General features: G+C 34.8%; 1 long non-coding RNA gene across 1 annotated transcript; it reads left to right on the top strand.

Annotated features, from left to right (window-relative positions):
- The first annotated feature begins 5,722 nt into the window (after positions 1-5,722).
- LOC127468981 (uncharacterized) lies at positions 5,723-10,240 on the top strand. The gene is made up of 3 exons (XR_007903764.1): positions 5,723-5,788; positions 6,500-6,591; positions 9,942-10,240. It is a non-coding gene; the product is annotated as an uncharacterized LOC127468981 (long non-coding RNA).
- The last annotated feature ends 1,536 nt before the right edge of the window (positions 10,241-11,776 follow it).

Genomic DNA, 11,776 nt, shown 5'->3' with positions numbered 1-11,776 from the left:
TTACCAAATTAAACAAACAAACAAAAAACCTATCAGCAAATCAAAATATTGCTCTTACAAACTTCAAGGAAAGAAATAAAAAAGTAAAGAAAATTAGGCATTGCTTTCATTACAAAATTTTAAATTTTAAAAAAATCTGTAGAAGATAGATGGATATATAGTAATGAAGCAATACCCTAAATCACATTTTAAATATGTAAGGAGTTCAAAGAACATCACCACTGTCATATAAAAGCCAGATATAGTTTTGATTTAATTGAAATTACAGCAATTCCTGATTTTACAACAATATAATGCAGTAATACTAGCTACGCTAGAGAAGTTAGTGAAGAAGTAAATATTTTCTGAGTACCAAATGAACTTATATACAAACTTCAGATACAGCAGATTTAACATCGTTACAGCCCTATGAGGGTTATAGACAGATATTTGTATCATATAATCATTTCAGGTGTTAAAAGAACTGAACCTTTTTCAAATATTTAGCAGGTTTTACTCATTGAAAGGTGAGAATGTTGTCCAATCACATATGATTTCTTTCAATAATGACTTGGTGTAGTTGTGAAGTTCAAGCTTTCATCAAGTAGGCAAAAGTTACAGAGATGTATTAGAAAACAAGAGTTCTAATTTATATTCAGTGTCTACATTGTTTCAATGATGCTCAAATATCTTCTCCAGAAGATGGGTTACCTTGCAAACAGTAAATTGTTAATTGAAGAATTGTTCTTCTAATCTCATGTAGGATTTATAATTGCAACCTTATGATTACCTATAGTGTTGGGGGTTTATTTTGTTTTGTTTTTCTTTTTAATTCAGAATTATTTAAATTACCAATTTAAATATAATTAGGACATAATATCTTGTAAGTCTGATTGATTAATAAGACATTATATGCCTTATTATGAAGAATTCCTTATCAGTTCTATCGTTATCTACTTTAATCTTCTGTTTAAGCATTTTGTTTGTCCAAAAGAATGATAGAAGAAACTTCTTTTTCCTTCTTTATTTTTAACCTTTCTCTTATTCACTTTATGTCTACACTACAAGTCAATACCATTTTTTAATATATATTTTCAAGTGCATCCTATCCTTTAGTCTTAGATGTCTGAAACAATCTTTATATCTCTTTATTTTTAATTTTACTGTTAAAGAAACCAGCTTTCAGGAGAAAAAGACTGATAAAGTGTTGAGTCTTTGCTCTGTTGTAACTCATGTGGGGAAGTTTGTGTACTGGCTAGCATATGTGTGTCTTTATTTCCTCCTTTCCTGAATATCTCCTCTGCACCCTGCTCCCCTTCACACAGCAACCAATTTCTTGCCAAAGGAACCATTTAGAAACTGATTAAGATTCTGAGTTATAGTTTGAACTCTGTTTACATAATGCCTTTGGTTATGTTTCTCATCTGACTTATCTCTCTGGTCTGTGAATCAAGCCACTCCTATTGCAACATAGCTGAGCATCTGTCCATTTTGGGGAGTATCAGCCAGTTTGACGCCAGGCAATCTTCTCAATGCATGCCTCGATGGCATGTTGTTCTCCAGGATGTTCACCGGAGGACAGCAGGACAGGATGGGTACTGCATTGTAGTGCTGAGGAACTTAAGTTCGTATTAGTTAGATCCTTGCTTTTGCATGCGATGTTGGATGGTCTACGCATAAGGAAGACACCAGTCTTTGCTTTGTGGGTGATTTAATGCCCACATTAGTCAATACTCATTATATTTTAGCTCTCTGTCCAACTGTGCCCTGTACCCAGAGTAAATGGTATTAAAGATGATTCATATTTTCATATTTAGCCCCCTCTTTCTTCCAAAATAATCAATCCATGCCCTACCTTTGCACTTGTACAGCTTATTTCTATAGTACTTTAGAAATTGCACCTTTATATAGATTGCACTAAACTGGATTTCAACAGTTCTGTCCACTCCAGCTAGAAATCCTCCACCACAGATGTAATCCACACGTACTTGTAACTCACTGGTCAAACCAGTCAGTACATGTTCTGATTGCAGAGCTCTACTGCACACTAGCAGAATAAACAGCTTTGAGAAGCTTGCAAAATTTGCAGTTCTATTTTCTAGAACACTATTTTTATTTTTAGTACAAGAAATTTGCTAACATGTACACCTTGCAGAAGGATGCAGAGGGCAGAATTGTCCGCTACAGTAAGGAGTTAAAGTTTTCAATGTACTTGGAATGACAAATCCAGATATTGAAATTGATTAGGAAAGAATGTAGTGAGGGAAAAGAAAACTAAATCCATTAAAGAGTCTGATTTTGTTCAGATATGTTTTACATTTTTAATACAATTTTTACATGCCACAACATTTAATATTAAAGGAAAAAAAAAAGGAGGAAAGTCACACTGAAAAGGCAAAAGTTAAATAGGTCACATAGAAGTTATAAAAGAGTTCTTTTTCATTTTTGAAAGAAAATTTTGGCACAATGAACATAATTTTCCAGAGCATTTCTTTTGCATAAGAATCATTAGAACAGAAGAAATTGCTCCACCAGAATTTTGCTGTGATATCATTTAATACATGTTTTCATATTTAAAACAAAACCAGGGTTTTTTTAGCTGACATTCGTTCAACTTTCCTTTTTTTTTTTTTTTCTGTGTAGTTAAACAGTGGCTACTATATGAAAAGAAGTATTGGTTATATCAATCATAGAAAGATATCAGCTAAGAAAAGTTATCCAGGCTAATAAAAACAAAAAGATTTTCTGTCACAGATCAGCATATGTGCTTTGAATTTTTAATAGTATTTTAAGAAGGGTGTGTTTAGGGGTTTTTTAATGTTTTCAATTTTCAAAGAGGGACTTGAAGTGAAGGGCTGATTTTGCATTCCTCAATTTAGCTCAAACACTATGCATTTAAAGCTAAAATCAATTCAGATTTGGGGATGATGTGCTGATGTACTCTCATCTGAAGTGGCAGCGTTTATTTTTTCAGTGTTTCCACAGTACAATAAATTCTGGGTTGTGTTTAGCTGTGGGTCCAAGGCTGCATTTAACAAAGAGACTGAACTTTTAACCTTCAGGCTTCCAGGTTTTGATTATTACAATGAGCTGATTTTCATTAAACTTTGTTTCATTAAAGTAAATCCAAATAATCAATGTGCATGCATATATATGAATATGCTGAGCCGCAAGCAATAAAGGATGTCTTTTTCAGGTCACTAGCAAGACTTATTAAGGAAAGAGATATGTGAGAAACCCCTTCTCCTATTTGATTAGTAATCAGCACTTAAATGAAGATTTCTCACACCTTGGTTTCAGTTATTAACTTACTCACCTATGGACAAATTGATGCTTTCCCAGGGGTAATGCTATACTATTGTATGCCTTCTAAATGCTGACTGTTTCAGAGATTCTGCATGCCACTAGATATTTTTTTTAAAGATCAGGCACTGTTTTACACTAATTTCAGACTAAAAACTCATTGCTACTTTCTCTTTGTTCTTGCAAAATTAACTGAAAAAAGTCAAATAAAAACACATTAAAAGCATTCTATTTACCTTTTAATCTTCTTGCTACTGCCATTAAACTCTTAAGCTATAAATGAGCAGAAGCTATCTCTGGGAGAAGTTATGAAGTGACATGTCTTTTCCCTTCTTCTTGGATGAATAATATGATGAGCAGTGAACACTAGAGGGGGAGCTTAACCGTTCAGGAGACTTAAATCTCCAGACCCTCTGGGAAAGGATCAGAGTGATACGATAGCTGCTGACTTAAACAAGCAGAGTTAAGGCATGGACAGCCATGGTTCAAAAGTCAAGAGGTCAAGAATAGTAGAGAGCCAATTTATTGTCATTTTCCAAAAAGGCAGCAAATCATAAGTGGAATTGAGAAGTTTAGGACTCTGCTCCTACCATGATGTGGTATACTTTAAAAACCTCTCTAGAGGCAGTTTAACATGAAGAGTAGGATTACAGGGATTTTTTTTTCCCAAGGACTGTCTGTCATTTAAATGTCTGAGGAATGATGGAATGAATTATCATAAAATTTTGACAAATGTGATGGCTTAACCAAAGGGGGAAAACAGACGTTCCACTTATTGGGTTCTAATAAGACATGACATTTAAAATGAGTTTACATGACAGTTAGACCTTTGCTTTTCCTTTTTTTTCTTTTTTTCTTTCTTTGACTCAGAAACATTTGTGTTTGGAGAGAAGTGATTTATAACTGATGCTTATCTAAGAATGGAAACATGCTCCTTTTCATCTTTACTTCCTATATTTTAATGACTTGGTGCCTGTTTCATATCCTGTGCTTCATATACCCTTAATTTTGAGTCTTGCTAGTTCTTGTAGCATGTCTGTTCATCCTTTATTGCAATAATGAAATATGGATTCATGATATAATTTTACTAACTTTGTTTATAACTTTTTTATAATTGCATCACAAAAATTGTTTTGAATTTTAAAATGCTGCAGGTTTTTCTTTATATTTGTTGAAATTAAAGTATTTCAATAATTCATTTTCTGTTTCTATATTTCTTCTTAAGGAAGAATTGACAAGTCCAAACTGTCTATTTTCTGCTTACACAAGCATACAAGTGTTTGGGTAATGTAGCATTTGTTCATTTCTTGTGAAGTATCAAATAGCCTAGAAAACTGACCAGGTGAGCACAGTGTTTTGCTTTTTTTTTTTTAAACTCTGAATACCACACGAATGCATAGACACGAATTTTCTGAGTGCAAAATATCTGTGAAAGTCTCTGCAATGCTCTTATCAGGATCAGGATCTGTTACAGGAAAGGACAGGATTTTTTTCTTATTCCCTCCAGTTCCTAAGATGATGATGAAAGGTGGACGTGAGCACAGCAGCAGCTTGGCCAGGGAGTGCCTGGTCCATAACCTGACCCAACTTTTCCATGTCACTGCTTCTGGCACTGTCCCTCAATCAGTGAAACTAGCAGTTGCCCTAACAGTGATGTGTTCAAGCAACCCATGTGGAGCCAAAATACCACTGAATTAAGCAAGACAAAACAGAGTGATAAATCCTGTTTTGTTTCCTTTCCAGATTGCTTATTACTCTTGGTGGGATGATAATTTTATCTGCCATTAAGAAAGTAATGCTCCTGCTATATCTGCAAGGCACCAGATAAGCAGAAATTAGGTAAGAGTATGTTTGTGTCTAGTTATCTAATGCAGGTGATGATATTTTTAAAGAGCCTCTGCAAAGGATTTTCCCTCTTTCCGTTTCTCTGTGAAAGAGGTAGATAATTTATTATTTTAGTGTTTTGCACCTGATGGCTCTTCCTCATGATAATTCTACCCACAGTTTTCCTTGGACAGCAGCTATACATTACCATGATGTTATATTTCAATATATACACTTTAATTATAAATTCACTTATTTGTGACATGTTATTATGTCATGTGCCATTGTGCTGGTTTCGGCTGGGGCCAAGTTAATTTTCTTCGCAGTGGTTGGCATGGGGCTGTGTTTTGGATTTGTGCGGAACACAGTGATGATAATATAGAGATGGTTTTGTTTTTGCTGAGCAGCACTTACATAAAACAAAGGCCTCTTCTGCTTTCCATACTGCCTCACTTGCAAAGAAGTTCTGGATGCATGGGAGGCTGGGAGGAGACACAGCCAGGACAGGTGACCCCAACTCATCAAAGGGATATTCCGTATAATATGACATCATGCTCAGTATGTAAATCTGGGGAGAAGAAGGAGGAAGGGAGGGCTATTTGGCATTTGTCTTCCCAAGCCACTGTTACATATGATGGGGTGCTGCTCTCCTGGAGATGGCTGAACACCTGATTGCCCATAGGTAGCAGCGAATTAATTCTTCATTTTATTTTGCTTGTGTGCCCAGCCCAACAGTGTAATAAGAAAAGCAAAAGCCACACAGAAATATTTATGTTAATTTCTGTTAGTTCATTATACTCAAAATCATTATAACATATTATTACAAATATGAAAGGTTTGAAACATCATTCTTCAGTGGAAATGCAAATAATGAATTTCTGAGCTTAAAAAGACAATAGTTCGATTACATATTATTCTAACATTTTCTGCCTTTGACTTTCATGAACCTTTTTCTGAACAGGATGTTCCTGCCCTTAAAGAGAAAGAACGTCACTAATTTAATTTGAACTTATCATATTGTTCTGTCTGAGTTAGATGGCTTACTTTGATTTACCTATACACTTTGATGATGTAGAAAAGAGTTTTGGGGATACTGCATTATATATTGCAGACATTCCTGCAATAGCACTATGAGTGTCCAGAAGTTACTTCATTTTAAAAATTGCTAAGTATTGGATTCAAAAGACAAGCAGGTCCCTTGATTACACACTACATAGACCCCAGACAGCTTTTAAGGGCACACTTTTGTCTGTTTTGTCACTGTATCCCCAATGATTTTCAACAAAGCCTCGCTGCTGATATTAATAGGGGAATTTGACCCTGTATTTTCAAGCACACTAATTTCTCTTTAGACAAGATCTTTTTAATGTTGTCAAATCCTTTATTATTTCAGGAAGACATTTATTGTTTCTCTGTGATGCTGAAGAAAGACCATGTATACCAGTAAATACAATTCAGAAGGAAGAGAGAGAAGACAAATAGGAGGTCAGTAACTGTGGAATAAGAGCTCTTTTAAAATCAATATCCATCCATGCTTCACCAGATCTCACCTTTTCTTCTCTCTGATCTCTTATTTTCAGTTTATTAATATATGTAGCTGAAGTAATCAGCTACAGGCTTTTCAATATTGCAGGGAGAGTTTATATTCCACCCACTTAGATGTTTTTGCTAACAGTGTTTGCCATAGGATTTTTTTTTAATATAACATAAGTCTAATATTTAAGCAAATAATGTGTAGGTACGGTAGGCGGCCAGATGTTAGAAAAATTACATGAAAGAAGGTAAAACACTGTATTAGATAACAAATAATTTATAAAGGCACAAGGTGATGGGTTTTGTAAATTGAGTTTACATTTATGGCAACTCTGAGTGAATTCAGGCTCTAACTAGAGCACTTTGTGGATGAGATCTGGATAGAGAAGCTATAAAAACTGGAAATTCACCAAGAAATCAGGTGAGCCCCAGGGCAGTTCAGAAGAGAAGGAACAGAGAAAGTATTTTCCAAAGGAAAAGAAAACATTAAAAAAGTAGCAACTATCTAAATAAAAAGGACATCATAATTCCTTTTTCTTGTTTAGTACAATGCTGATTACATGATACATGATCTGATATTTTCTGAAAAGCTTTGATTTCTCAGGCAAATAATTAAAAGAATAGTTTTATGTTAGTGTTGAGCAGATGTAATTATTCCTTCCATTTCCCTAAATTTCCTCAGTAAAATTCTCCCCGGGGAAAAGCTGTATTTCTGTCTGTGTGCAGCACTGGTCACTCTTGACATGAGAAGGGAAATTCAGGAGGAAACTCAATGTAGTTGATGCTTCTTTAAGCAAGTGGCTTTCCATGAGGATGTGGTCAGTGCCAGATATCTTCTCCACAAGAATAAACCAATGTAAATGGGTCAATTCTAGTGTTCCTTGAATCATAGAGTATCTTGAGTTTGAAGGGACCCACAAAGATAAAAAAAAAATAAATCATCCTTTATTCACAGAATCAAAGAAGCATGCCCCTGATCTCACTGTTTGCAGACTCTCTGGTAGAAAGCACATCTGTCCCCATGATACAGCTGGTTTGGATTTCATCCTTCAACTTGAACTTGGCAGGTCTCTAGGCAGAGTCCTCAGATATGCTTTTCACTGAAGACCCACCCACACTGTGATTGCATGGTTGAACGGCCTCATTTTAGAGAATTTCTGCATTTCAGCTAGTGATTGCTAATCTGCCACTCAAATTCAGCATCTGCCCTTCAGAAATATAATACTGCACCTTGAATACTCTGCAAAGGACTTAAAATTGGGGATGCCATATCTGTCATAGGTCAGGTTGATGTGGACAGGAAATTATGGTCTGGGTAAGAACATATTCCTTCTTCAGTGTTGTGCCCCATGAGACAGAAAAGATTTAAGGATGCTGCTTTTCATATTGAGTTGTAAAGCACAAAGGAAAAAAAAACCAGGTGTTTCTAGGAATAATGTAATTAGGGGGAGGGTAAGTTGCCTTCAAAAGATAAACACTGTAATTGAAATAAGGGATATTATCTAGAGAAAAAGAATTAAACCAGAAGATGTGAAAGAACTCATTGTCTTTTAATACCCACAGAATGATTCATAACAGATTGCTGCTTTCAGCTCTGAGTAAGTTGTTAGCAGTTAGAGCTACAAAGTAAAAGATTCTTGTAGGGGTATGTGAACAGTAATAGAAAAGAAGCTTACTGGAAATGAAAACAGTGATCCTAACAGCTTGGCATTTGGTATCAAAATCAGCGCTAAAAGGTAAAGCCTTTGCAAATTCTGGTAGAGAAGTTGAAACCTACTATCTTATACTTGTAAATCTCTTGGTTTGAAGGCAATTACTAGTTTATTTCAGGTTCTTGATTATTTGATGGTTAAGTACATTTCCCATTACAAGCTTGATTTCTAAATCTACATTTCTAAATTGCCCCACACAGAAGCAGTCTCTTCAAAGCTTGCATGATACATCTTTATCAAGATCTTTAACACATCTCTGTTTTGAAGGGAAATCTGGAGTAAACCAGAGAAGTCATTCTAAATTTAGGGCAACTTCAGCACTTTTTTTTTTATTTTTCATTTTTTCTTACTATTTAATTGCTTGGCTTGTTCTGTTGCTGTTGTGAAGAAACACTTTTTAGTGTGTTTCTCTGTAAGGTGAATATGTTAAAGGGTACCTACTCAGTGGTGACATGCAAGTGCAGTAGCTTGTGATGTCCAGTTCCACAATGCAGTTCAAAGCACAGCTTTGTTTCCTGTAAGAACACAGCTAACATGGTGTGGATAATAGCATATGAAGGAGATGCAACTGCTGCAGATTAAACCATAAAGAAGGAGATATAGAAAGCCTATAGATTAACTGAGGGATGACAGGGAAGAAAGAGGAGAATGAACCACCGTGTCAAAATTTAAATGTTTCAAACAGTTTTCAATATTATTAGGAGCTTGTGAACTTATTTTTCTTCCATTTCCTTAGTGCTCTACTATCCCATGTAAGAAATTCCTTCTTTTCCTTTCCAAAGTCTCTACTTCTATAGTGAAATACTAGTGATTGTAAACCACATGCATTGACACAGCAGTTTCTAGGAGGTAAGGTAAATATTTTTAGTTAAAAGTGCAGAGTGGATTTTATTTTTTGAGAATGCAACTACCAAAATTAGATTTAGGTATGATACTTAACATTTTTATTGCCATCAGGTCCTCAGCAAATTCAAGCACTGGACTGAAATAATGTCTCAGCCAAGAGAAGGAAAGTAAACAGGAGCTGCAGAGAAGGAAAACATAGGAAAAAAAAAAAAAGAAACATGATTTTTTTCTCTGTTATCAACTTAGAGATGCTAAAAGTAGATTATGCACACTTCCTCCCTTACCTCTAAAGTGACTCTGTCAAAACAAATTGATTTCAGTTTAAGCCCAAATTAATGAACCAGCTTTATTATTTCAGGAGAGAGAGGCTGGCAAAGAAAAAAAAAATAGAAAAAGAAAAGACCCAGGAGTCATTGACAGAATAGGTGGTTTATAACGTGTTAAATGTGTTTATTTGCACTTCCAAAGTTCAGATTTCCTCATACATTTTCATACTGATAGAGATAAAATGCTAAAGTCTTAAATCCCTCTATGCCATGCTGAGTTGCTAAGGGCTGTTGAGTTTTTGTTATTTTTCCTCTTGAGTTAGCTCTGATTATGCCTGCTGAGTGAAAAATTTGTATTTGCCGACAGAAATAGGAGCCATACCACATGAGCTAGCACTCAGTAAATACTCAGATACATCACAAAAATTTACTCAACCCACCTTCAGAAGCCAAATTGAGGATGTTATTTTCTGTCTAGATATGATCCCGAAAGCTATCAGTAAGGAGTGTTTCTCGATCTCCACTTAAAACAAGGCCTACAAAGCTGCAAGTGTTCATGCACAGTCTCATTAGAGGACTGTACTCTTGGCCTTCTAGCACAGAGCTGTGAGTGAACTTCAAATATAACAGTGCATCAATCAGATCCAAGGTAGGCTTTTAATGTCATTTTTTCTACTTTGCCTTTAAAGTCCTTTAAAGGAGTGCCCTTTCCACTGTGCAACCAATGATCATTCAACAGCACTAAACAAACTAACAAAAAGCCTCTCAGAAGAAGGGTTTCACTCCCCTCACAAAGAGGAAAGCAAGATATTTTACTGATGGGTTTTCTAATAAAATGCACTAGACTCAGCGTAGCTTTTTGCACCTCTCTGATTTTTGCATGTGCTTATTGAGGGAAAGATTAGAAAAAATATTACTTTTGAGGACAGCACAACGTCTGATCCAGATATGACCACAGTCATATGTAGCTATTTTCTATTTAAATGATGGAGTCATTTTAGTAAATATACTTAAATGGAAAAATTAAATTAAAAAGATATTATATCTCACCATCTAAAGGTCTTTTTCAAAAGTTGTTATGATACAGTGAACTGTGATCATAAAGGAAAGGAAGTATTTCTTTGAATGTAACAAAGGATCCAAAAATAAATATGATCTAAAGACGACTGTCCATGGAAATTAAATTAAAATGAACTAGGGGAGTTTGAAAAAACAGAAGAAGCTGGATACATGAAACAAGCCTAACAGTGCCAAGTGACCAAAACTTTGGAAGTCCAACAGTCTGTAGTCTGTACTCAGCTGCATTTAGCTGAGGTTAGAAGGACCTAATATTTAGTGTTTGTCCCCAAGATAATATAGTCTTTTGTGTCTGTGTCATGGGTTTTTCCCCCCTAAACTTTATCAGTTATGAAGCAGCTGTGACCTAAACACCACGCCTTGCCTTATGATAATTTATACATGCACACATATATTTTTTGCAGTATTTCCACAATTTAATTTATGTGTTTTTATTTCAGGTATTCAGATACTCAGAAGATTTATGTAGATTTTATAAATAAGTACTAGAGCATTTTTACCACTTGATGGTGTTCCATCTGTGCTTCCTCTGTAGTGTTTGCGGGGGCACCTGTGTAAATTGCTATTTTTTTTAACTAACTCACTGCATAAAAAGCATCATGCATTGCCTGTTATAATTTTGATATGCTTCAGAATATCCTTTTTTTTTTTTTTAGGTAATGTTGAGTCTTGAGTTTTCCTTCACTCACAAATTCTGAAAACAGATGTCAAGGTACTTCTACTTTCAATCACTGAAAATCCAGCAAATTTGAAGAAATTAAACTTTTGTTCCTGACTCATGGATAGCAAAATTCCTTTACTTTCTATACTATCTCCAGTTTAATTTGGTGTATATTTTTTAATTTATAAATCAATAGATCAATATTGATTTATTGATCTATCTACCAGCCAAACCAGCCAGATTTGCTGTGGATGATATCTTTGCTCTGTTCAGTTACTTGATTCACTGTTTTTTTATGAAGGTCTGAATATGTTTTTGGGGAGTTGTTTTCTTTTGTTTCCTCTTTCTCCAGGAAAAACAAAGAGAAAAAAACCCAAACTTTTTTAATGTTTTAATTTGTAGAGTGTTAGAACCTAGTCTAAAATCTTTATATCTTTTTTACTGCTGAGAAATAATGTTTACCTCAATGTTACAGTCTTTAATTTCAATTTATAGTAAAATTATCTGTTCGGATTACTTGTAGATTTAGCTAGAGATATTTTCATCATCCTAAGAGACAGTGACCTAAACTTGCT

Source organism: Manacus candei, unplaced genomic scaffold (genome assembly GCF_025592945.1).
Source record: "Manacus candei isolate 608988 ecotype Guabito, Panama unplaced genomic scaffold, ASM2559294v1 h1tg000016l, whole genome shotgun sequence".
NCBI lineage: Eukaryota > Metazoa > Chordata > Aves > Passeriformes > Pipridae > Manacus > Manacus candei.
The sequence above is the reverse complement of the archived record's forward strand: the minus strand, read 5'-3'. Positions and strand labels throughout refer to the sequence as shown.